The sequence below is a fragment of the Photinus pyralis genome, unplaced genomic scaffold (genome assembly GCF_008802855.1).
Source record: "Photinus pyralis isolate 1611_PpyrPB1 unplaced genomic scaffold, Ppyr1.3 Ppyr1.4_LG4, whole genome shotgun sequence".
Taxonomy (NCBI): Eukaryota; Metazoa; Arthropoda; class Insecta; order Coleoptera; family Lampyridae; genus Photinus; species Photinus pyralis.
In genome coordinates, this window is record NW_022170511.1 from 21,405,827 (window position 1) to 21,406,123 (window position 297).

Consider the following 297-nt stretch of genomic DNA (forward strand, 5'->3'; position numbering starts at 1 on the left):
CGCGTTCTCTAACTCCATACAAATTAAGTGTTTCAGTTTCGGAAGTACGAAAAATATCGTATATACCTTGCGACTGAAGTAGTGGTCTTAATCCCTCAGGTAAATTATGGCCCGACCGAAGGGATTAAAAGTACTACTTCGGGATTAAAAGTACTACTTCAGTCCCGCGGTATATAATATACTATTGATTTTCGTTAGACGCCAACCTAAACCCACGTCAAAAATGGCTGAACAAACCTAAACAAACGATAAACAAACGATTGCAATCAATAAAAGTGCAAAATCCCACCATGGGTG